Source organism: Euprymna scolopes, chromosome 45 (genome assembly GCF_053919585.1).
Source record: "Euprymna scolopes isolate OS-2025 chromosome 45, ASM5391958v1, whole genome shotgun sequence".
Taxonomy (NCBI): Eukaryota; Metazoa; Mollusca; class Cephalopoda; order Sepiida; family Sepiolidae; genus Euprymna; species Euprymna scolopes.
In genome coordinates this window covers 52448514-52475922 of record NC_136526.1, presented here as the reverse complement: position 1 = coordinate 52475922, position 27409 = coordinate 52448514, and the positions used below count along the sequence as shown (strand labels likewise).

General features: G+C 33.8%; 1 long non-coding RNA gene across 1 annotated transcript; it reads left to right on the top strand.

Moving 5' to 3' along the window:
* Positions 1–2845: 2845 nt before the first annotated feature.
* On the top strand, positions 2846–21451 carry LOC145269641 (uncharacterized). The gene is made up of 2 exons (XR_013865152.1): positions 2846–4696; positions 19954–21451. It is a non-coding gene; the product is annotated as an uncharacterized LOC145269641 (long non-coding RNA).
* Positions 21452–27409: the final 5958 nt, after the last annotated feature.

Here is a 27409-nt window from a genome sequence, read left to right as displayed (position 1 = left end):
TGCCAGATTAGCCTCCCTTGCATGTAACCATGATTTTGGACGCCTTTTTTTGGGGTGGGGTTTAACTGGGCACTTCAAGTGCGTAGTCGTAGATTATTGTTAAGTATTGTTGGTGGCTATCTTTTTTTTTTTTTTTTCATATTGTCATTCTTTTTTTTTCCAAATTATTATGTTTTTTTTTGTTTTTTTTTAAAATAAAACATGGAACCCGAAATTCATGGTGCAATGAAAATACTCCCCCCCCCAAACATAAGTATTTGGAAAAAAAGAATGGCAATATGAAAAAAAATAAAAAATGGCCACCAATGTCTTAACAATAATTTACGCACTTGAAGTGCACATTTAGAAAAAGAAAAAAAAAAGAAAAAGAAAACTGCGGCCAAGATCATGGTTCCATGCATATATGTGTGTGTGTGTGTATTTATAATTATTTTTTTACTATAATAATTATTAAATACCTACAGACACTAGTGTTTCATCCTTTCAGGAATCTTCAGTGCAGGGTGTCACAATTAACACCAGTCGAACAATTCAAACCTCGCAACACGATACATCTCTGGCTCGATTAGTGAAGACCATATCAATTCAGCTACCATTAACCATGTGAAATAACGTTGAATTTAAACATTTTAATTTTAAATGTTCATTTACGTCAGTCAGATAGTGATCTAATCGTTATCCGATGATCTATGCATAAGAGCTAAATTGACCGACTTTAATTCAACTGAAAGTGCTCAACGATAAGAAACAAACTTCTTAAAGGGGCTGTCATAGTTATTTTTTTTTACTATAATAATTAAATATCTACAGTCACTAGTGTTTCATCCTTTCGATAATCTTCAGACTATATATATATATATATATATATATATATATATGCAGTTTTGCAGTTAAGTCCCGGCAAAATTCGACAACTCTAGAAGGGTCACATCAGTATTTTACACTGTCAAATCACAAATATGACAAATTATTAGTTTTAAAATAAAGATAAAAATTATTAAAGTTTTTAACTAAAAAAATATGTAATTAATATAAAAAATATTTTAATATTGAAAATAAGCACTTGATTAAATAAAGAAAACGAACAAAATATGCATTTTTATATATTTATAGCTATTTATTTAACAGAAAGATTAAACAATTTTTAAAAAGTGTATTGTCTTAACAGAAAAACGGACAAAATAAAATCTGTGCAGTCACTACCACATACATGCACACACGTGCGCACGCAAATAAACGAACCTTTATTCATTTCAATTTTCCCCGCGCATTTTACAAAAAAATACATTTTGTTAGCAATGACACAATTTACTATACGGCCACACACTTTTCTCAAACAACAATAGTAAAATCAACATACTTTTGGCGGACGTAGTTGAAAGCACCATCACGTGACGCAAGTAACCAATGAAAAAATTAAGATTGTCTTTTTAACGCTTTTCCAAAAACCAAAATATCAGCAGTAGCAATCGTGTTCTAGAGCCGCACAGAATGTATTAAACAGTCGTCTACTAAGAGATTTCAGCTTTTTCCCTCTCATCTCGCTTCGACGACACAACGAAAACATGCCTCTCATGTTCACAACATCGTCACTACCAATACCGCGAACACTCCCACGCGAACACTCCAAAATCACTTATGCACATATGCATTCATTTCACACATCTTCTAAATTGATAGCAATATATCACTTTCTTCTCGAATTACTTTCCTCATGGGACTTAAAGCAAGGCGAACTTCGCCAGATAAACACAAACTTTAAATAAATCTTATTATTTTCACACAGGACTTTATCCTTCAAAACTCATGAATTCCACAAAAGACTTTCACCTAACATTTTAGTCATAATGACTTCCAAAGAACTCTCACCAATTGGACCTTTGTTTAATCACCTTATTGTTTTTGTTAAAAAATAAATGCAGTGCATTTAAATCAGAAGAAGGTGGGGTTTTGTTTCATTTTTTTATTATTATTATCTTGTTTGGGGCGAGGAAATTTAATTTTACTTAAACTTCTGAACCCGTACAAATCTGAAGTAATGGACCACGTAACAAAATATAAATTTATACAAAATAAAACGAATTTGAAAATGAAACATTTCTTAAAAAGTGTATTGTTGTCTTATGCTTTTAATAATTCGTGGAAATGTGTGCCCTTTCTCTCAACGTCTCCACCCATTAGATAGGAATGGAACAAATTTTCGTATTCTTTTATATCAATTATATAATATATTTTATATTAATTACATATTTTTTTATTTTAAAACTTTAATAATTTTTATTTTAAAACTAATAATTCGTAATATTCATGATTTGACGGTGTAAAATACTGATGTGTCCTTTCTAGAGTTGTATATATATATATATATATATATATATATATATATATATATATATATATATATATATATATATATATATATATAGTTCATAAATAGTTCATATATATATATATATATATAGTTCATAAATATTTTGTTAAACAAAATCGTGTTGGAAAACACGTGATGTAAAAAAAAAGGTACTAGTGCACTTATTGATCCGTGCTGAAATAATAACGTTATTATTTAAAAAGCCATTCTTAACATGGGGAGGGGAGAGTATTTTGTACCTATTTTATACTTTAACCGGTAATATCCACCAAGAAAATAAAACATAACAAAATAATCCGAAAAGCGCAAAGTTTGTGAAAAAAATTAATTTTCCCTTAACATCCAATGACTGCTCAGTCGAGAAAAGGAAGCAATGTGCACCTACCTTAAGTTGCGGAAGAATTGCCCCCTTCCGCGACGTGACAGTCAGTTAACAATTGCTAGCCAGCAAAGCTTAGGTAATCAAAGAATAGCTTCTGGCACCAGCCACAAATGCATCTGGAAAAAAACTTGACCACTGGGAAGAATCGCCCTTTAAATAACCAAAACGTCATGTGATTAACTGTCACCTGACCTGCGAAAAAAAGCTTTAAAAAGGCAAGGCAATCTCTTTTTGTTAGTAAGCAAGGTAAGTGCACACCGCTCTCTCTTTCTCTTGAGCAATCATTAACCCCCCCCCTTTATTTTTCACAATTTCAAGCAAAAAAAAAAAAAAAAAAAAAAAAAAAAGGCCAGTTCTCAATTTGGTCTCATTTCGTTTTCCGGTACGCTCGATCTGACTTTTTGATCACCCGTCTGGTCGGTCTTATTAGATATTCAGCGTTAGTTATTTACACGAGACATACACATTTAAATCATGATTTTCTCTAGTTCAGCAGATGGGTGCAGTAAATAAACTTTTAATACGAAATGACCCCTAATGTACTAATGTATAATGTAAGACACAGAAAAGAAACATTTATAATGCGTACACAGCTTTATTTTCTCATATAACGATCATACGCTCTCAAGGGATGTTACCCTTTAACCTTACAATTAAATAATAAAAAAAAAAAAAACATGGACTTCGGGTCAAGATCAAAGTGTAGTATCTGTTCCGGCAGATGCTGCACTTAAGATAATTTGTACCAGTCAATGGAGGGGAAACCCTCTATACTGGGAACCGCCTGGGTAATACCTAGGAGGTCCACCCTCCCAGGCCTTGCCACCGGGCTTTCCGGTGGGGCAAGTTTATTGCTTGCTGCCTGAGGCGCCCCGACCGGGGAATGCCGACGGGGTTACTCAGGCAATTTTTAAAATTGCAGGAGTGCCCCTCCTTTAGGGGAGCCTGCGGGGTTCCCACTTTCCGGCCTTGTGCCACATAATGCTGATGTGGGCAGCATTTAAATAAAAACCCTCTATACTGGGACAATTATTATTTTTGGTAACCAGAGTGCCCCCTTTTTGCCTACTTTTAGGGGAGCTGGTTTTTACCTCACATTAAAAACGGCCTTGTGCCTAATTTGCTCAGTGGGGGAGCAAATAAATACCATCTGTTCTTCACTTCTTCAGATGCTGCATTGCTGCACTTCAATTTTTTGTTCTCTGTCAGTGGAGGAGAAATCCTTCACGACTGAGACAATTTTTATTTTTGTTCCTTTTCTCCACATTAAAAAACAACCCTGATGTCTAACTCTGTCCCGTGGAGAGGCATTGTAAATAGGTACAATTAAATAAAAAACATATCATAAAACTTTAATTAAACTTGAAAATACGATTTAAAACATAGCGCGGATCAGTAAGTGCACTAGCCCCCCCCCCCAAACCCACCTCTGATGTTTTATTAAAAACAACAGTGCATAAATATGTTTATTAAATTTTTATTATAAAAGTTCGAATAAAAACCGAATAAAACTTCTATTCTATTTTTATACTTGCTTGAAAAAAAAAAAAAAAAAAGCTACATTATATAGTGTTGGCCATCCGTACATAAAAATTTATCTGACGTCACTTCCGCCGGACGGCTTAAAGAAGTGCCAATCTCAACGAAAGCCACTTTATATGTAATACTTTGAATGTTTGTTACATTCTAATTTTAAGGACATTTTCGATATTTCTCGTTGGGTTCAAGGTATTACGCATGTAAGTGGGCGGAAATACCAATCGACTATTGCATTGTGGGTAATAACGATTATGCCGAGATGTCTTTCTATTACTAAATACACACGATCTGTAACCATTTTAACATATGTCCAAAAGCTATAGATAACAAAACGAAAGCAAGCATTCAAAGAGATTCCATCATAAAATTATTTATTATCAAATACAAAAGATATGCAAGATAATGTAAGTATAATTTTCAATTTATTGTTTTCGTCGCTCATTTTTGTGTTTTTTATGAATTAAATTTAATGTCCCTTTGTTTTCCTGGCAATTAAAAAAAAAAAAAAATGGTACTAGTGCAGTGCAGTAGTGCACTTATTGATCCGTGCTGAAATAACAACGTTATTATTTAAAAAGCCATTCTTAACATGGGGAGGGGAGGGTGTTTTGTGACTATTCTATACTTTAACCTTATAATTGAATTAAAAAAAACAAACATATAAAACTTTAATTAAACTTGGAAATACGATTTAAAAAATAGCGCGGATCAGTAAGTGCAGTAGTACCAAAAAAAATTTTTAATTACATTTTCACCCAAAACAAGGTCCATTGCCACTTTGATCTAGGGGGTTACTATCAGGGACATAAGCTACAGGGGTACTATGTAGGGAGATGGGCAGCAAGATGTCGGTTCATGTTACACTTGAACTTCTGCATGTCAGTACAGTTGGGGAAGCAGGGAGCCGGAAGGGAATTCCAAAGTCTAGCGGTTCTGGGGAAGAAACTGTTGGAGTAGAAGGCTCTCTTATACAGCTAGGGATCTCTACTGTGAAGGGGTGGGATTTAGCTGCTTGTCAGGTTTGTCAGAGGTATTTACGTCGAGGGGGGTACACGTGCTTGCAGTTCGTCAAAGCATTAACCATTAAAATACTTGTAGAACAGGCAGAGGGGTGCAGCATTTCGTTGATGGGACAGAGGCTGAAGCTTAGATGACAGTTCAGGACCTATCAGGTTGGAGACTCTCTTTTGAACCTTGTCTAGGAGCGAGAGACTAGTGGCAGATGCAAAATGTGACAACATTATTATTATTATTAGTGCAAGTGTTGTAGTGGTACTCAGGTCTACTAAGATCCCTTTTTCCACCACAAATAAAATAAAGATAAAATAAAATCAAACATGTGAAATAAACGGTGTTTATTTACACAAAAATAACAAGTAACAGACAAATCATTTTTTTTTGTGTCCAAAAGGTGTGTCTGGATAGACAGTTCTTGAGACTGTTCATAGTTTTACAAGAAAAGGGCAGAGAGTGTCCTTTGTTTTCTCAGTGAGAAAACAGGCTTAATTTTTGTGTGTGCTAGGAGAAATAAAGAAGAAGGTAAATGTTCTTGCGTGCGGCTGAATATCTGCATTATTCGCAGTGCGTGTGTGTGTGTGTGTGGATGAGCTCTTCTTTGTGTGTGTGCATGCGTGTGTTGGGAAAAAGGGGGGGATTAATGATTGCTCAAGAGAGGGAGAGCGGTGTGCACTTACCTTGCTTACTAACAAAAAAGAGATTGTCCTGCCTTCTCTGCCTTTTTAAAGCTTTTTTTCCACAGGTCAGGTGACAGTTAATCACATGACCTTTTGGTTATTTAAAGGGAGATTCTGTCCAGTGGTCAAGTTTTTTTTCAGATGCATTTGTGCCGGAAAGCTATTCTTTGATTACCTAAGCTTTGCTGGCTAGCAATTGTTAACTGACTGTCACGTCGCGGAAGGGGGCAATTCTTCCGCAACTTAAGGTAGGTGCACATTGCTTCCTTTTCTCGACTGAGCAGTCGTTGGATTTTAAGGGAAAATTAATTTTTTTCACAGTGTGCGTGTATGTGGATAATCGTGTTTTGTCATGTTGGCAGAAAATATGTAGCTACGGAGTCATTGACGTTAATAGAGGAGTGAGCGGTGAGCGAAGAGTGATGAATGCAAAAGTGTGGAGCGCCGAGGGAGTGATTGAGTCAATTTGTTAAAGTATTTGTCGATTGGCTCCCAGGCGAATGTGAGAAAAAAAGTTTTTGAAAATTAAATCTTTCTCTGAGTGTTGATTGGCCGAGAAGTACGCTCTTTTGTCACATGGTATGCTTTCAACTACGTCCACCGAACAAAACGCATTTTAAATTTTGTTCCCCGCAGAATTTGCGTGGGCATATTTTAAAAATATTTTGCGCCTCCAAATTTTTTTTTTTTTTTTTGCTTTGCGTGCATAATTGGGGTTTTATTGATTTATTTGTTACTTTTTAGAACAAGAAGTGAATGCATTTTTTTAAGTGTGCTTAACCGCACAAGTACACTATAATAGCGAACTTCGAAATTTTAAAATATTGAATTTCAAAACAAATCAATGGTCTCTACTTAATTGTCATGTTACAATAATGAATATATCCAAAAATTACGGAAAACGATGAAATAGATAAATAAAAATATTAAAGAAAACACTTTTTATGAAAATTGGCAAAAATAAAATTTTTCACTAAAAAACACAGGAGAGTTCCATAGGGGAGGTAAATAGCACATTATAAATATTTTAATAAATTGTGTGTCAACAATTATAAATGCACTTAGCCTTTTGGACAGGAGCAAAGTGTTGTATCTGTTCTGATGCTATACTTCACCATTTCTGACTTTGATCAGTGGAGGAGAAATCCTTCTAGACTGAGGCAATTTTTTATTTTTGTTCCTATTGTTAGAGTGACCCATTTCTGGGGAGCTGGATTTTCCCCTCATTAAAAACCGACCTTGTGTCTAACTCTGAGGAGGTAATAAAAATAACAACAATTATAAAACATTTATAAATGCCTTGTTTTTAGAATAACTGAATTATTTCCCTTGTTATTATGTCACGTCTTCCCAAAGAAATATGACGAGCGATTTTTACGATAAAGATCGAAAACTCGTGTTTTTTTTTGTTTTTTTTTAATAATACGATAATATTTAAGTACTTCTGACATGCTAATTAAATAGATACCATTAAATTAGGTACGTTAACCAAGTTTAATGAAATTTTATGCATTGACATTTGTACAGTTTAATCAACGCATTAAAAAATGAAAATATCGAAAAAAGGTTATATTGTACGTATCTGTTTTGGACTGAAGATTTCTGAAAAAAAATTCACCTGATTTGATCGAGTATTTTTTTTTTTTACAGCGGAAAAAGACGTTTTTATGACAGTGTGGTGAAGGTAGACATCTTGGAATTTTTTAACATGCCACGGGGAGATAACTCAGTTTAAAGCACCGACAATCCCTCCCCATTTTTAATACTAGCTTTTCTTCCTAAAAATGAAACCATTTGCTTGATATCATAACAAATTGTTTTTTCGCTGTAAAAAATTTTTTTTAAAAAATGAACTACTTGCTGAAATGAAGTGATTTTTTTTTGAAAACTTCATTCCATAATAGATACATACGATATAACCTTTTTTCGATATTTTTAAATGTCTTGATTAAACTGCACAAGTCCCTCAGTATTTATCAAATAATGATCACGGAATATAATGAACCCATCATTTTTATTTGAATCTTAGCTAAAATATATTATTTTGTTTAAACAAAAAATACCTTTGCTAAAGTTATAATTTCCAGTAGTAAAAAAAGGAATGAATTTAATTTTGCTTTTTTTATGCAAATAACGCATCATAAATTTTAACAATTAATAAAAAAAATTTAATTTTTATAGGAACATTACGAAAAAAAGCCCCTAAAATCCGTATTAATTAATTGGATATAACTTGAAGAAAAATTAATTTCTCGAACTACTGATATTATTGATTTAAGCATTGCTTATTTAATATTTACACACAAAAATTATAATTACAAAAAATATTCCTACATTTATTTTTAAAATTACATGTTTGGCATATTTTTTTATATGTAACATTCAAATATATTCCTCGTTTCAATCAATGTGAAACTTTCGGTGTAATTTTGATATAATCTTGAAAAAGAAATATTTGTTTTTTCAATTTAAAAGCTGAAACTTAGAAAAATAAGCAAATTAAAAAATGGTAAAAATGATACAAACGTTTACAATAAGAATGTACAGATGCCCAGCTGGAGGGGGGGGAAACAAGCACCACCCTACCTCATTTAAACTACCTAACGTCATTTTCAGACAGCCTTTCGACTTTCTGACATTTGGGATTCCATATAATAAATGCTTACAAAACTTATGTTTATCGTGATTTGTGATTCTTGCTTTTGGGGGCTAATAAAGCTATTCTTTTGTACAAACAAGTTTTTTTTTTTAATTTAATTCAATAGCTTATGACTTTACTAATTATCTTTGAAATAGACATAGAAAACTAATATTAATTTTTTAAGGGATTTTTACAATGAATTTATTTAACTTCAAAATTTAGCTTAAATTTTTCATTATAACTTTTTTGCCACATATACTAGTATTTTTTAACTTTTGAAAATTTACTTAGTCTTTCAAATACAATCCAAAAGTAGTCAGAAACCTACAAAAAAAAACTATCTTAGGACTTTACTAATTATCTTTAAAATAGGTCCAGAAAACTAATATTTATCTTTCAAAAGATTTTTACAATGAATTTATTTAACTTTCAAAATTTAGCTGGATTGGTTAGCTTGCTGTGAAAACATTTTTCATAACCTTTTTTATTTCACGTGTACAAATATTTTTTTTTCCTTTGGAAAATTAACTTTAGTCTTTAATCTTTCAAATGCAATAAAAAAGTAGTCGGAAACCTACAAGAAAAATTATGATAAATCGGCTTTCCAAACTATCCCTCTATCTTTATTCCACCATTTTTTTACAAGTCTTTTTGCGTTATATATATATATATATATATATATATATATATATACTTAGCGCCTTCTCTACTCTTCTGATGAGAAGCATTAGGCTTCGAAATACCCTGGCATAAAGAGTCCCTTCTATCCCCCAAATTTTGCCTGTATTCTATTAAATAAATGATCCATTCTATATCTACCAATATATAGTTTTGTGTCTTCATTTCATACTCTTGTTGTCCTCTTATATATATATATATATATATATATATATATATATATATATATATATATATATTAGAGGGAATAGGACCTGGAGTTCTAAAGAGCAGAGTTGAAATTGATACATAAAGTGTGCAGATACTAATTTTTTAAATACACTTTTCGTTTTCCGAATTTCATTATTATAGCGTAGTTGCACCTTATTTTTTTATTTTTATTTTCTCAGGTAAACGTAGGCTAAACAATTTGTTGAAATATTTTTAAATTAGATTGTTTTGAATGCTGCTTTTTATTTTATACAGTAGGCACTTCCAAAAGCCACTCCAGAATTACCCCCTATATGTAAAACGATGTAACTTTATTATAAATTAATATTATCAGTATAACTTTTGTACCATTTAAAAGAAGAAGGGAAAAATAAACTAGTAATAATTAAAAAAACAATTTTTTTCATCGAACGAAAATAATGAAATTGCGAGACGAAAATCATGTTTACATAATTGGCGCTTTAAAATAACGTTCCCATGTAGTAAGCATTTTGAACGTGAAAACATACCCGTGTTTAATAAATTCACCAAAAATCAACTAATCGTCAGATTTTCGTGAAAGTTTCGATACTTATCTATTTTAGAATGAAATTACATATAAAATGCAGTTTTTGTAAAATATATGAGAGGAAATATTTTTTTAGTGCGTGACCCCCCTTATTTATTTTTTCGAATTTGAATAAAATATATTTAAATCTATCGAAATGTCTATTCATTATGAAACATAAGAGTTCTAATAAGAAAAACATTTATTTAAAAAAAAATTAAATACACATATTGAACAAAAAAATTACCTTGAAATTGCAATTAAAAAAAAATGATATAAATTTAATATTTTTTTTAATAGCGCTTTTTCGAGTTAATATATACTATAATCAGTTGAATTGCCAAAAAAAAAACCTTCCTAAAAATTAATTAATTTTTAAAAGATTAAAACGATTAAAATTCTATTATTTCAAAATGTTCCGTTACAACATAGATTTTTAATTAATTGTGTTTAAATGTTTTTTTTAAATATTAAGTTTTAATATAAACATGACTCTTGTCAGCTATTTTATCACCAGATTAAAACCAATTTGAAAATATTATTGCACAAATATTAAGCATTTTGTAGGCCTCCCTTATATTTTCTGTCTCTTTTTACCGAACAAAATATGGAAGCCCATAGCTAAGCAAATGAACATTGCGTAAAACCGTATTTCATATTTAATATACAAATGTTTATGATATTATTAATCGTTCAACTGTGTAAATCTTAAAACCTAACAAAATTATGACAAAGATTAATCATTAATTGCAGTTTGAAGAAGATAAAGGTTTTAAAAAATCATTAAGTCGCTTCTGCTTTTCCATAGTTTGTATAGTTAACTGACGACATGGAAACATGCAGTCCATTTTTCACAATCATTTGGCAGACTCTATTCTACAGAAATAGTTATTGGGGGATTCCACAGTGAAGTCCACAAACAAAAAATACATGAAGAATGTGGTGGCTATTTTTGTCAGCTAACATCTTGTAAAAAGTGAATATTCGAGATGAAAAAAAAGAAGCGTTTAAAACTACTTAAAAATAATGAGCCAGGTACATACAAAAGTAGCTTTTATGGTAACATTTGTTGTATATTTGATTTTTTTTTCGTTTGTTGGCTTCACTGCACAATCCCCAGTTGATGTTTTAATTCTTAATGTCTTTGGATTTCAAATAACGGCAACATTAAAACACGAATTTCTCTTTTTGTTGCCATCACAAATCGGCAAATGAAAACATAAAAATCTTTTTTGACATTTATCAACAATTAAATATGAAAAAAATTCTTACTTTTTTTAATATATTCGTTATAGATTTCTTTTATCTTTGGACATGATCTAAACAATTTCTTGAATTCCGATTTAAAAAAACAACATGAAAAAAAACAGCTAAGAAATTCAGTAGCTTGATATATGTGAACAAGTCCGACATGGTATTTTCTTTGTTCTCTACTAACCTTGAATTTGTGTGTGCATGATCTCCAAGTTCCTTTATCGAACACTTGCTGAAGAAAAACATTCTCTGTTGGATGACAGTGGTTGCATTGTGTTGGTGCAGTGGCCACAATATTGCCAACCTAAAGGAGCCACAGTTGATAAGCATAAGTCACATCTCAAAGAAACATAAGCCAGCCTCTTTTAACCTATCACAGTTAAAGGGCCCTTATGGTGTTCTTTATTCTTACTAAAGTTCATCAATGAAACGATTATTTACTATAGTTTCTTATCTTTAGTAAACTTATAATAGTAATGTCATCTACCAGCATAAACACTTTAAATTTGACTGCATCAAAGTTGCTCATAGGTTGTTGGTCCATATTTTATTTAACTGATCAATGAAAATTCATATAATTTTATTTGTACTGGTTACCCATCTCTTAATTTGGTATTTTGATATCTGATCCTTGTATGCATATTCATTTGGTCAGTTAGTTTTGCAAGAGCCTCACTTTGATCTTGTTTTATTTAATTAAAAACTCAGATTCTGTGATTCTTTCCTAGTGACATTGATACATTCTGTGATAAGTTCTAATAATATGACACAAAAAAAGAACATGAATTCGTTGTTAATATTGCTCCCAGAATTTAGACGATCTTATTTATAACTACGTGTTAGGACAATCAATCAATGAGAAACCTCCGACATCATTATAAAAATATCGAATTTTGGATTCAAGTCAGTTGGCTATCAGTGTCCGTCTTGACACAACTGAACCATTGCTGTTGAAACTGCAATGGCCGATGACTGTCTTCTCTGGGAGCGCTTAACAACATTCTCAGCGCTGCAGGCTTCATGTCAATTCCCACTGAAAATCAATTAATTTCTCATGCAAATCAAAAAAAAAAAAACAGACTCGGGGGGTATAATCTACTAAAAAGTTAATTCACAAAAATTACAGGTGTTTACATATGTACGTCTGTTTAGTTCGATTACACCAGAAAACAGTCAAGATCTTATTCTTCATTTTCCACGATGGCAGCTGTGATAGAGAGGGGGTGGCGTTTCTTGGGAGCATGCGCCTCTCTCGAGATTTGGCTTCGATCTAATTTCAGCTTGGGCATTTGCTTATATTGGAAAGTGATGGGGTGGGTTAAGCTGTTCCCCAGACCAATCAGAACTTAACACGTCGCTTGGGGAATTCCTGAATCTTTTGTGTGTGTGCACCCATGCCAGGCTTGCGAATCTTGGATCACAACTTGATGCTATTCACATACTCAAAAGATTAACACTTTGACTCCTCGCACGCAGAAAGCCAGACTGCCTGAGCATGGGCTCGTCAGGCCAAGCCAACATATGATTTCATTCTACATTAATCTGACATCTGTCATTTGTCCCAAACAATAAAATATATGTCTGCTTTACAAAAACTCAATAAATCCATCCCATTTGATAGGTTACTTGCCGCTGTCCGGGATCCAGTTAACGCTTAACAGACAATGTCAGCATAATTACCCGGCCTTACTTAGGGTTTTATGGGGGTCTTAATCTCCCCAATGCGGAGCAAAATCGCTCCCCTAGGTGATCACGCCATACATTGATTATTTTCATATTGGATCTACTACTGCTATTTTTCTTCTACAGAATGGCTCAACACTTTTTCTGAATTTTTGAGATGAGGTTATTGGTATTATTTGGAATATTTGGACTACTTTTCTCATCTTAAGTGTCTTTTTCACAATGTTGTAGTCGATGTAACCTCTGACCTTCTTCAGGTGTATCTTGTTGAACTCACAAATGTTTCTGCCGAATGCAGTGCAAGGACCCGGAGCACAGTGGTTAGTGTAGTTATAAAAAGCAATTGTAAAATTGATATTATCCTGAACATTGAAGGTTCGATTCTCAGTGTTGGTGACCGAAAAATACAGTTGCAAATTACTTAGTCTATCTATCCAGTCATGGCTGACGAAATGAGATCAAGCTATCTCTGTGAAGTAAATAAAGGGTTCCGTTCAATATCCTGTCTAAATTCCAGAGTTTGACATTCCTGAGTTTGACGAGATACAGCTGAAGAAGGGCAGAGGTTACATCGACTGAAATGTTGTAAAAATTACACTCACAATGTGAACAGTAGTCTGAATGATCCAAATAATACGAACGAGTTAGTGGTATCTCTTAGTTTGTAAAATCGTTTTTAAAGACTGATAGCCAGTAAAGGTAGGTGAGATTTTATCTGTCATAAATTAATTTAATTTGGATTAGTCTCATTCATGTTTTAATGAAAGTAGTAGACTATCTAAATTAAAAGTTACATGACAATAATTTAAAGAAAATCGCATAAGAAAACATTAACTTATTTATGATTAACAAAGTTTTCCTTCGTTTTTTTTCCTTTTGTTATTTATGGAATGTGGAAATCTCATAGAATCGTTCATTTCTTGGTTGAAAATGCCCATAGGGATTTATAGAGTGCCTGTTTTAACTTCAACAAATATTTGTTATTGGCTGACAAAGTCCAGCTAGAATTCATACTGACAATTTTCTCTCTCAACTGCGAACAGACATTTTATCAGAAAAGTGATCCCATTCCATATATGTGCAGTGGAAGATGAGATCTCGTGAGATTCCACGAGTACACCTTATAAATCTATGGCTGCCATCTTTAATTTCTCTTTCTCTCAGATCACATCCGAAGGTAATTGTATGACCACACGACAAACACACACACACACACACACACACACGGGGGGGGGCTTTCCTCTTTGATTATTACATTCAACTCTACATTGGCAGTCTCAAATATTGTAATATTTTTCGGCATTTCTTCTCTGCTTTTGTCCCAGAAAACGTTGACTTAATCTAAGGAATGACTATTTATTTTATTTTTTTGCTCTATCTGACAAGCTATGACTTCACTTGCAGATAAAATGGTAAATACATTTTTGTCTTTAAAAATACTTTATTTTAACCAATAGTAAGCCATCTCTTTACCAAACCCCATATCTCTTTGTGTGTGACTGGAACTATAAAAATAAACAATAATTTAAACAATTAAATCAACAAACCGCATGCTAAATGAGAAACAGATAAAACATTCACTTGCGATCAATGTTTTCTTTGATGTATTTATTTTCATTTTGTTGTTTAATCTTATAGAATCGTTCATGTCTTTGTTGGAGATGCTCCATAGTTGTGTCTAAATTTCCTGCTTTCTTTGGTATAGATGAACAAGATGGAAGTAACATTTGTATAATCCCCTTCAAGTATTATGCGTCTCCCACCATCATCATCAATAATGTACCCCCCTCTCTATCGGTATTATCAAGAACTGTTGTATAAATGTCTCAGCTCCGTTTTAATAATATGATAAAAGAATCAAAATCGAATCCAGATTTGGTTGTTTTTCTTTTATGGCATATCAACCCTTTTCAGGTTATTTAATGCCGAATCCAATGATTCAGAAGAAATTTATTTTGATAGAATATATTTGTCTTTTTCAAGTCGGTTTCTATTTAACCCATAGTTGGGACCTTAACAGGTACTACCACTCTGGGTCAGAGTAAACCTGGGAGCAATGGCAATTAAGGGGTGGCTCCACACTCCCCAAAGCCTGCAAACTGGGGCCTCATAATCGGATATAGTTTAAGGTCATATCCAGGACCTCGAATCCAGAGTACTGAGGTATCAAATGTTGTGCGGCTGTACTGCAGAGACATGTTGCGACTGAATTCCGAGTTAGCAGGCACTAAATACAGGGTTGGCCAAAATGAGGGTCCTATTTTTAAAAATTCATAAATTCATGTAAGTTTTAAGAAGTGTTTTTTGGCCCAAATTTGTTTTGTTTATTTCAAAAAAATCTCGGAAGGGTCAGTCTACACACACATAAAGTTTGGTGAGTTTAACTTTTATTTTGTGGAAGTTATTCAAATTTAAAGATAGGACCCTTATTTTGGCCCACTCTGTATAATAAAACTGTGGTCCAAAGAATAAGTTTGGTTAAAATATAGGTTAATGTTATTAGGGTCGCAGGGATTCTCTCAAGTTCCTTTGTAAAAATCTGTATGTCCATTCTCTCTCTAAATACCAACGTTTTTTTTGTATTTAATACACTCGTCTGTAAATGGCTGATCAGCATCTCTGCTTTTTGTTAAAGAGATTGATTGGTAAAAATTAAGAGATTTATTTTCTCATAGAAAGTGATTTCTTTCCAATATATGTGATGAAAAGGGGCAGACCCCAGTAAGAAAGAAGGCAAACTAGATAAGTTTCAAAATGAAATTTGGAAAAGGTTAGAATTGAACCCAGTAAGAAAACTTTAAAAATAAAACGTATTGAAATCCTAGGAAGGCAGAACGATTGTTAGTGTTCTCACAAATAACTAAATATTATTTTTGTCAGAGATAGATTTTTACATTATGAATGCAGTCAATTGGTCATTCTTTTAGAAATAACTGAATATTATTTATGTCAGTTAAAAGAATGGACAATACGTGTTTAATGATTAACAAATAGGTTAGATATTGGACAATTAAAATTGGGAATTCTTTGTTTGCCCAATGTGTGTTTGGACATACATAGGGAAATTCATATGAATAAACTTCACGTGGCAAAGGTGTGCCTCTGTCGTCATCAAGAAAAGAGATTTCAAATATATTGAGACAGGGTTCAGAGTTAGAGAGGATCAGAGTCACAGTCACAGAGATTTAGCAGACAAGAGTCGGACAGTGATTTAGTGAGAGCTGATGCCCTCTTGGAAACGAGAAGGAAGGAAGAGGAGACCATGTAGTTGTAAAGACTTGAATCCCTGACAATCATCAATCATCCAGCTGGTATGAAAAAGAAACATCTAATATTTGTAAACTTGTCTTCGTCTGTCGTCATTCGACCAACTGAAAAGGTAAATGTGTTTTGTCGAATCATCATGTAAAAGAACATTTGTATAATCCCCTTCAAGTATTATGCATCTTCCACCATCATCATCAATAATGTACCTCCCCTCTATATTTTTTAACGAGAACTGTTGCATAAATGTCTCATCTCCATTTTAATCTATAAATATAAAATATAAAAGCGAAAATGTGTGTATGTATGTTTTCTTTTTGTGTATGTCCGAAGAAGGCTTTTTTCGCCGGTTTCTCGGTCGGCTCGCTCCTTGTTAAAACTTTTTATATGCTGTCTAAATGATATCTACAAGTTACGAACAGGGGTCACGTGTGTATTTAATTTGCCCGACGTTCAAGCGCTATTTTTTCCAGATTATTAGATCACTGCATGTTTTTTTCGCTTTTCAGTATAAAAAAGTGAAACTGGATTCAACTCGGCAGTTCCCTGGCCCACGGCCGGGTGGTCTCCGGAAAGTGATGTAAACATTTGGTCAATGTCAGCTTTTCACCGTCATATCAGACAATTGCTTTTATCTGGACACTCCCCTAAAAAACCAAAAAAAACAGGGAGCTGTTTTTCCCCAAAGTGTGGTAAAAACAAAAAAACCGAATTTTGACCTCATTAAAAACTGACCTGCAAAAAATATTAACTGCGACTTCTATTTGATCTCATTAAGTCATCAAGTGCGGGCACCTGTCAATTCTCTTCCTACTTAAATAAATTTAAATGTCTTTCAGTTACTCTTTCTTGCTGGCTGAGCGGTTAACGTGTCATGTTTTTTTCACATTTTATTTTCCAACTTCACCTGAGGGCTTCCGGTTTGATCCTACTTACCTACCAACACTGTTTTTACCCGCCCCCTTTGTTTTTGATTTTAGAGCACAAACATCTTGAAACACCTGGGCAATGCAGGGTACCTCCACTAGTAATAGGATAAAAGAATCGTCACAGTTGTCGTCATGTAAACAGTATATAAATCTCATTATCCTCCTCTGTTCTGAATCCCCGTTATCCTTTCAATATGTACACACAACATATGTTTGGGGCTTGAGACACAGTTATTTGTCGTTTTTTAACTAATAATAATTCATTGTATTTTAATAAGGCCGATAGCCATTAGTCGCATGCTCTCGTGTAATGAATGAATGCAGGATTGACATGAAATTCTTAAAGATAAACTAAAATGACCGAAAAATGGGCTGAAATGACTCAAATAAAGAAAACGTAAATGACTTAGAATGACTTTAATGAACTTAAGGATGAATTGAATGACCTTGAGAATGACTTGAACGCTTAAAAAATAACTGGAATCCTAAAAAAAACAACTTGAATGACCTGGAAAATGACTTGAATGACTTTGAGACTGACTGATTGAATGATTACAGAAAAGTGATCCCCCACTTTATATCACAATAAGTACAGCATGTAGTAAGAACAGATACTACACTTTGAACTTGGCCAAAACGCCAAGAAAAGTGGTATTTATTTCCTCCCCCACCGAGCAAATTAGGCACAAGGCCGATTTTTTAATGTGAGGAGTGAAAGGAAAATGGGGACCAACTCTCCGAGGAGTATGGGAGCTGGATCGCGACAATTAGTATGAAGGGTTGCCCCTACATTGACCAAAGTCTTATATGTGGAGTTGCCCCACATATGGTCTTTGCTTGCAGTATCTGCCGGAACAGATACTACACTTTGATCTTGGATAAAAGGTCAAGAAAAGCTTTAAAATCTAAGAACAGCATCTATTAACAACAGATCTTTGATCTTAACCAAAAAGCCAAGCACAAAAGTGTTACGAACAGACCGACCGACAGACGGAGTGACTTATAGTCGCTTGCAAGTGACTAATAATGTGTCTGTTACACATAGGGAATATGGAAAGGAAGTTTGATGAAGCTCATAAAGGTTAAATAAAATATTGTTAAATATTAGAATTAAATACAGCCGAGATATATTTGTAGTTGCAAATAATTGATTGTATGAAACAACAACTTGTTTCAACTATTTCGATAAAATAAGCGATCGATTAATGTTAGAATGAATATTTATTCTTTGTAGTTTCAAATAAATTAAAATTAGAAAATTAGTTTCCAGAAATGTGGATTTATAATATACTAGGCTACCTGTGACCTGTTGGGTCAGTATGTTCTATTAGTTATGGAATTCGTGTATGAGCGTTGCACTTGTGATGTAAAGAAAATAGTTTTTTTTTTTTTTTTTACATAACAGAATCATTTTTATGAAAGTATATTAAAATGAAAAACCACAGGCGGATCACTCAAACATGAAAAAACAAATCCTCCCTATTCGTGTAAAGTTACCTATTTTCCCGAATAATTGCTCAAAAATAAAAAATTAAACATGGTTTTCCTATGAATCGAACGCCGACGAAAGTCATTTAGCAGCAAAAATGCACATGAATCTACCGATGAGAAATATAAGAATGAAAAACCCATATTGGAATCCTTCAACCAAGTTATAGAAACTTAAAATCTAAAAAAAATAATAAAACCTGAAGCAAAAAATAAAACCTTAATAAATAAAATAAAATGAAACTAATATTGAAACAGATTAGTAAATGGGTAAAAAAATTCACCGTTCTCACACAACTATTTTGTATCTAGAAATGTAAACAAAAAATAAAAAGAATGAAGGAAGGAAAAGGGACGGATAGAGAGTAGTAGTAGTTGAGGTATTATTATTAGTAGTAGTAGTCTTGGCTTTACTACAATTGTTCTTGTGTTTGTCAACGGGTTAAAGTTGTTCTGTTGTAAGAAAATAGCGACAGTATAGTTGTAATAAAGAAAAACACCCCCACTCTTCCCATGTTAAATAATAATTCTGAAATAACGTTCATATTTCAGTGCGCAGGTCAAAATCTGCAAAAGAAGCGATTTGTGTTTATTTGTTCACGTTGTTATGGGTTAATGTTTATGCGCGCATGCGCAACCAGATGTCGTAAACCAGAAAGTGGGTTACATCACTCATTACAAGGTCATTTGAGTTTTATAATTATATAGATTATGTTGCTTTTATAATAATTTTAAATAATATAATTCCTTGTGTTTTTTAATAATTTTCTATTTATTCACAGGTATAATGTATAAGCTAAAACACCGAGACAGCAAATTTTGTGCGAATATGGAGAACTAAAGCATCAAATGCTATGATCGAATCCCGACTTGGTAGGAAATAAATATGATATGACAGTGGCCCAAACAATCATTCTGGTTTACTTGCTAATAAATATAATTTTATGTTATTATATCACAGGAATACTATTTCCATTGTCATAATCTGTATTGTGTTTATTTCAACTCTTTGCATTTCTTTCAAATATATACCATATAATATTGACTGACATATTAATGTTTTCATCTCTTCTCATTTCTGAAGAGTAAAACATTGTTTAAACTATTTCTATAAAGTAAGCATTTACTATTTGTAGGAAACAATTTCAAATTAAGATTAGAAGAAACCTTTATTAAGGGAAGTTAGTTTTCTAAAATGTTAAGCTGTTTTATGATAGTTTAAAAGAATATAATTCCTTATATTTTTTTAAAATTAATTCCTATTTATTTACAGGTATAATGTCTAAGCTAACGGAACAGAAGCCTTTTTCCTGTGAAATATGTGGATATTCATTTACTAAGAAAGGAGGTTTGATAAAACACATACGTGTACATACTGGAGAGAAACCATTTTCATGTGAAATATGTGGATGTTCATTTTCTCAGAAAGGAAGTTTAGTAAGGCATATGCCTACACACACTGGAGAGAAACGGTTTTCCTGTAAGATATGCCAAACTTCCTTCTCTGTGAAATCAAGACTGACAAAGCACATAACTCTACACACTGGTGACAAGCCATTTCCATGTGAAATATGTGCAAGTTCGTTCTGTGATAAAGCAAGTTGGACCAAACATATGCGTGTACATACGGGTGAGAGATCGTTTCACTGTGAAATATGTGGATCTTCATTCTCTGAGAAATCAACGCTAACAAAACACATGCGTATACACACAGGAGAACGACCATTTTCCTGTGAAATATGTGGATCTTCTTTTTCTCAGGGAGGCAATCTGGAAAATCACATACGTACACACACCGGTGAGAAACAGTTTAAGTGTAAAATATGCCAATACTCATTTACTCGGAAAAATGATTTGGTAAGACATATGCGTATCCACACTGGGGAGAAACCATTTTTCTGTGAGATATGTGGATCTTCATTTTCTGTAAAATCACGTTTGACAAGACACATGCGTGTACACACTGGGGAGAAATTATTTTCTTGTGAAGTATGTGCGTCTTCATTTTCTGATAAATCAAGTTTTACAAGACACATGCGTATACACACAGGAGAGAAACCATATTCCTGTGAGATATGCGGATCTTCCTTTTCCGTGAAATTAAGATTGACAAACCACATTTCTATACACACTGGAGACAAACCATTTTCATGTGAAGTATGTGGGTCTTCATTTGTTGAGAAATCAAGATTGACAAGACACAAGCGTATACACACTTAAATGCATACCTACATATCTGTTTGACTGTGGAAATATATCCAGGAGGATGCTCGTTTCCCAGTTATGAGAAAATTTGAAAAAGAAAATGCAACAATTTTTCTGGCATAGCATATGAATCTATGCACTAATTGCTTTTATAAGGATGGTTAGAATCCTATAAACATCTCCCCTTTGGTGTTTCTCTAACGTAAGTTTACTGCTTGGCATCTTGCAGAAGCAAATATGAATATATAGGACACTTGAAAAAAAGAGAAAACGTTCTGCTGGTAAACATGCAGATCTTCATTTTCTGAGAAATTACATTTGACGACACATTTAAAAGCCCTAAAAGATCTCCCCTGATTTGAATCATAAAATGCCATTGCCTTTTGAGTTCATAAAATAGTGGGTTAAGCAATTGAGAATTGTTATATTACACATGTGGACCCAACACGTTGTAGCAGAGTATGTCACAAGTAACATGGGATAAGAAATATGTCAACTCTTTTTTTTCATTTTGTAACAATGACATTTATTTCCACGTACTTTCTTGAATAAAAGGCGATTTTGTATGTGCACGTCTTCTCTGATGCCTGCCCTCTTGAACATGCTCCTGAATATGTTGCTGAGTGTGCTCCCAAGCTCTTTTGTCTGTTGCATACGTTTCTTTTTATAGTCTTTTTCTTTATATTTATAGTAACGTCCTTTTGCTATTTGTATGTATTTATATATGTACGTCCACGTTCTGTTATATAAATAGATAAAACTCTTAAGTATACATATCTTTGTTGTCTGAGGAATGAAGTTTGACACATGCTTGATAAATATAGCATTGACAAAAAAGATCTATCTATACTGGTGATATACAAAAATGCTTTCTTGCCTAGAATCTCCCAAATAGTAAAAAAAATATAAATATAAAATAAGAAATTTGGAAAAAAAGGGAAAACTATACCTATCATTTCCACAGACACATGTGAGACATATACCTGAAAGAACTGTTGAAAAACACATCATTATATATGAGAATGTAATCCATAGAACTATGATAGATACATTGAGAGCATTGCCACTTCCGATGCAAGAAAGGTGGGCTCTCTCTATCGTGCTAGCAAGTTACTTATGCCGGAAAGTATCCTGTACCTCTACAAGGCCACCATTGACCCATGTATGGAATATTGTTGTCACATTTGGGCTGGTGCTTTTGCTACTAGTCTCTCACTCCTGGACATGGATCAAAAGAGAGTCACCAACCTGATAGGTCCTGAACTGTCATCCAAGCTTCAACCACTGTCCCATCGACGAAATGTTGCATCCCTCTGCCTGTTTTACAAGTATTTTAATGGTAGATGCTCTGGCGAACTACAAGCACTTGTATCCCCTTTGACGTAAATACCCCCGATAAATTCAACAAGCAGCCAAGTCCCACCCCTACACAGTAGAGATCCCTAGATGTAAGATGGCATTCTACTCTAATAGTTTCTTTCCTAGAACTGCTAAACTCTTGAATTCCCTTTCGGATTCCTGTTTTCCCAACTGTACTGACATGCAGAAGTTCAAGTGTAATGTGAATAGACATCTTGCTTGCAAAAGGCGAAGTTATCTTTCTTCGTTAAAAGTTGGCAACCTTTATTAATATACTTAATATCTACGATTTCTATATGTTCACATCTACTGTAATAATGTCCATATTTCTATTTATACTGAATTATACTGAATACGACATAGCTTATACTTTACTTCTAGATATACATGTACTGAATTGTACTTCAAATCATTGATATGCCACTATTTTAAATCTATATTGATTAGATACATTTTATTATCTCTACTATGTCTTTAATATCCAGAGTTCGACCATCAAATCTTACTTTAATACCTAATATCAGTTTAATCATACTTTACCATGTTATCCTATTCTTAAACCAACATATGAACAATATTTTAACGAAATATTAACTCCTCCATCTCTAATCATCCAGTTGCAAATTTAGTTGCTTCCACTGTATGAATTTTTACTTGTCCCCATCTTCCAGTAAAAGTGAAATGGAGAGGAGAGTAATGTCTTTTTTTAAGTATATTCTGTTTTTACCTTAAATAATTAACCCATTAACATTAACTACCCATGGTCGCAGAAATACCTGGTTTAGGATCCAAGTATGGGGCAAACCCCCTGATGGACTCATCCAGGTAAAGGAAAACTCTGAAGCTAAACCTAGGGAAGGGGGGCGTCTTCAAACCTGGACGACGACCTTTCTAGAGCTGGTGACTCGAACAAATTACCAGTTTGCAAACCTAAACTGCTTAAGGAGTAGATAGGCTCTGTCTATCACCTGGCTTTCATACTCCTTCTTTGCCTATTAGCCGATGCAAAAGTGCGCTCAGAAGGACTTGACAGGAACACCGAGTGGTCGAGCTTGTTTTCTAACTAGGGCAATGAATACTATTCCCTGCTCTCGTCACATCATATCTCCTAAAACTGGGTACTTTTGGGGTGCTTGAGTGCCATATATGGCAATGGAATTGGAGTAGGTTGATTTTTGTCTGATGGGTTGAGGGTACTGGATTGACAGTTTCTTGCTGCTGTTTCTGACTGATAGTACAGGAGCCCTAACTCTTTGATAGCTCTTGGAACAACTGCTCCATCACCAGTTGTATAATATCAGAATGATTCTAGTGCCATGTCACACATGGGCTTTTCCAAGGTCACAATCCTGTAGATGAGGAGACGGCTGATGGTTTACAAGCGTTGCATGTTTGGTATTCTGTACACCCACTTTGTCCAGCACTTCTCACCCTAAACTGAAACTCTTAAATAAAGTAACATGACAGTTCAATAAAAAATTATGATTAAACGAGACTTAAACTCAAACAAAACCAATTTGCCTCCTCCCTTGATGCTTGCATTCATGAATATCCATGGCCTTAGAACTAATTTAGGTGATGTCGAATCATTTCTCCTAGCAAACACCCTGGATATCTTAGCAGTAAGTGAAACTAACCTACACTCCTCCATCCCCTCTCACCACTTAACATGCCTGGTTATCTCCCACTTTGCTGTAAGGAATCAGACAGATATGTACGGACTTGGAGTCTATATTCAAAGCACCATCCTCTTGACTAGAGGGGAGGGTATTTTATAAATAATATTAAAGTTCTCCTGACTTCTAACGAGGAAAGATAACTACACCTTTTGTTTAAAATTCAAAATTTTATTTTGTATAACAGAGTATCAGCTCATTTTTTTTTGTATTATTTTTTGTAATGCTTTCCCCCATCTTAGGGAAACGAGATATATTGATTGCTATTCAATATAGATTATAATTAAATGTACATACAAAATTATGGCTTACAAGTATCTATTTTAAAGCTAAACTACAGGATAAGAATATACGCATGCCTTAGCAATACAAATCTGTAGATGTTTAGTGTGTATAGACATTTTAAAAGATCCGCCTGCTAAAGTTAAGGACCGAAAACTAAACCCCTCTCCAAAGGTATGTTCAATGTATGTAATTTTATAACAGCTTGGGAAGAAGAGCAATTGGTTAGTTTCTAGGAGAGATGATTATAACTTACAGAATACAGTATAAATACGCATTAGGATATACAGATTTTGAGGTAGTGTTTAAGAGTATAAAAATTTGGGATAATGTTTATCATGCAAAACAGACACAGGCAGTCGTCCTGGAGGCAAAATATATATTGGATATAATTGGATATGAGTAGCATTGCTAGCAGTGCCATTTGCTCGGTTTTTGAGAGAAACAGTTACAGATCTATTCAGTATAGAAATAAGGTAGCAATATAACTATGAAAGTACATTTCAGTGCAGATATACTGGAAGTAAGCGATAAGCTATCAAAGATGCATTATAACTAGTTTGATATAAAATAACAATATGGAGATATTTATAGTATATACGAAATTGTAGATATTAAGTATATTATTTTAATAAAGTTCTTCTGCCCTCTAATGTTTAAAGGTAAATTCTCGTTTCAATAAATTCAGAAATGTATTTTGTGTAATCATTATTAGCAGTTTTTTTTAAATATATAAATTGACATAGAAGAAATAGCTCTGTAGTATCAGTGGATGGCGCAATCAGTCAATCTGTAATAAAAAAGAGTGTGACAGTAGGAACTCTTCAATTGTAAGAGTTCTCTCCCCTTGTACAGATTCGCTATGCTGTAATAAACAGAGTACCATTAATACATGGATACGATTTATTCCAGGTTTGTTAAATGGCTGTAGATTTTTCAATTCCCATAACATCCCTTGAACATATGCATTGGGCCTGAAAATGCGTATATCTGCTGCATCAGTGCTTGTTGGACCGGTATGGTGCAGGTCTTGTGGCGAGGAATTGTCATTCTTGATTGGGTGTTTGGTTCTGGCAGGAATTATTGTGGTTGGTATTGAAATCGAGCACTTTTTTTTTTAAATCGCCTATTTTGCAGCGATTCCCTCCCTGAGTGGTGCATATGAATGCGGTATTGCTTGTGTGGTAAGGCCTTGACGATAGTGCTCGATTTGAGCCACTTGGCTTTCTTCTTGCGCTCTTGAACCCAAACGTGGGATCCAACTTCCAAGGGCAGCAAAATCATACATTTGCATTGTATTGAGTTCTTAAGACCTGATCACGGACGGTGAATTTTTTCTCACGTTGTTCAGAGGAAATAATCCATTCACAATGGGCCTGATAATCTTGGGGGTTTTAGGGGATGAAACAGAACCTGTGCAGAACTTAATCCCAGCTCTAGTATGGGCATGTTTCTGTATTGAAGGATCAAACAAGCTGCTTTGTATTTATTGAGGCTGCTGTTGATTGATATATTATTGTGGATGATGTGTTTTGCAGCTTTGACTGCCAATTCAGTCTGTCCATTTAACTGTAAGTACGAAACAGATGACGTTTTGTGTTGAACAGCAAGAACTTAGCAAAGTGGCAATGCCCACACAGGTGTTAATCCTGTTTGTAGCGCCATGTACGATCAGCCAATCATTAATCTGTAATAAAAAATATCATTAATACATGGAGATGCTGTATTCGTACACTCTTACTACGGATAAAATATAGTTGTTAATGTGCATTAGAGTTCAAAATTATTTATTTTTAAATAAAACACATTATTAGACCCTAAGGCTGAAATAAAACTCGAAAAAAATTAATTTTTATTATTTTTTCATCATTTTTTATTAGACTAAATGTAGGACAATCGAGGCCGCCATCTTGTTTTGAAAATATTGCTTTTCTAAGGATTACCAGATTGGCCTTTTTTGGGCCAAATTTGGCCTTTTCACATTCTTGCATAGACCATTGTTCCACGCAAGAGCGCAAAAAGGGCCAAATTTGGCCCCCAAACGGCCAATCTGTGAATTCTTAGAAAGGCCAAATTTTCAAAACAAGATGGCGGCCTCGATTGCTGTACATTTAGTCTAATAAAAAGATGTTGAAAAATAATGAAAATAAATTTTGGGGGGTTTTATTTCAGCATTAGGCTCTAATAATGTGTTTTATATAAAAATATATAATTTTTTATAAACTTTTGTTTGTCAAATAATTTACGCCGCTGAAATACACATTTGCCAGTTTTTTTATGCTGTCGCTTCAGCACATAAATTTGTATTTATCTTCTTACTTTACATACCAGACATGTATCGGGTGCAAATTCCACTGTTTCGTATTTATGGTATTTACTATAGTAACTGTTATGGGACCATTATCTACACATTAATGGACCCTTCCAAATACCATATTAATTGAGAGCCAAGTACTCTTGGGGAATGGGAATGGGTTTCTCTACCGAGATTCGACTGACAAGTAACCTTCGTTCACGTAACCATTCTCCTATAATTTTGTTCATTTTAATATACTACTATGGAATAAAAGACAACAAAATGGAGTTTCATTCTATATTCAAAAGCAACTTTATTTGTCATCTTCGTTAGTAGCATGTACAAGAGAGAAACGGGTGAGTAGGTCAAAGTGTTCTTGTATGTAAAGATAGATTTAATATATTGCCGGCTTGTTGAGGAGAGAACAGCTCAGTACACACATGCAGTCATCGAGACAAACGAGGCTGATTAAAGGAGAAAGAAAGAGCAAAGTCTTCAGTGTATTTAAGTGTTGTAGTGTGTGTCGTTGTATTGATGAGAGCAGTTCTGTTGCATGATAAAGAAAGTTTGTTTGGGTACCGCACGTGGAAATAAATGTGAATTTGAAGAGAGCCATATTAGCTTATTGTTCTCACGTTCGGCCTGTGGCCAAAGCCCCGGTCTAATGTCTGCTGCCAGCTGAAGCCAGAAAGAAAGAAGAGTAAGGGTTTCAGAGTTTGCCTTTTATGTACTCGGTCACGTGATTGAGCGCTGGCTTCTAAGTGGACGAGCCAGGGAGAAAATAGATTACAAATCTCGAGCCACGAGAATTAGCCCCTGCCTGTGATTGTAGGAAGTTTTGGCTGCTATAATACTTTTAAAACTAGATGTGACACTAATTGTCGAAACAAAAGTACAAGTAAAATCTAGTA